This window comes from Capsicum annuum, chromosome 1 (assembly GCF_002878395.1).
Source record: "Capsicum annuum cultivar UCD-10X-F1 chromosome 1, UCD10Xv1.1, whole genome shotgun sequence".
NCBI lineage: Eukaryota > Viridiplantae > Streptophyta > Magnoliopsida > Solanales > Solanaceae > Capsicum > Capsicum annuum.
In genome coordinates, this window is record NC_061111.1 from 41166224 (window position 1) to 41167029 (window position 806).

An 806-nucleotide genomic window follows, 5' to 3' on the forward strand; every position below is an offset into this window, starting at 1 on the left:
AATAGCTAGCCATACTTGGCCAAGCAATGTACCTTTGTATCATTGGAAGGGCTAGTCTTGTGTCTTCTTGGTTTGCCAAACCACATATATCCTACAACAGGCACACCACTAAATTCAATGCTTCTATCATCTTGGGTAAGTATCTAGTGTTTAACTTCTGATCATCCGATGTAAATTAAAGTTTAGGTTATTAGAGAAATAATAATGAACTGAAATCAATATTTTGAATGACAGTTTAGTGGCAGTTTAATATGCCTTCAGGGCTGGCTTTATTATTATATGGCTAAGAAAGTAAGGCTAAGGCATATATATGTTGGTCCCAAACTTTATCAAGAATAAATTATGTGTTAATGTTTTTGTATAAACTTATTCTTTTGTTCTCTTTAACCTTGTTCAAATAGAAGAATTAAGAAAACGTTATTTTGTCTTCTTACATTCTATCAGCTAACACTCGCATCATTTTATTTAACTTCTTTTGTATTCGCTTTCTTCAAATCTTTGGTAAGTTGGAGTAATATTATATAAAAAATAAGAATCACTAGTAAAAAAGTAAAAAAAAATTACCTAAATAAACAATTTAAGTTTCTAAACTACTAAAACTCCCTCCACTTCTAAAATATTACTTAAATCTCAATATTCACTACTTTTTGATAAAGTTGAGATATAAGTTAAAACCTCCTACTAAGAAGCCGATTTTTTACCAAAAATTAGCCCATTTCTCCTCTCTGTACGCCGTAATTTCAATTGCAGTTTCTATCCAATTTCTCCATCTAATTCAAAACTTTTAATTAAGGTAATTCCCCCCC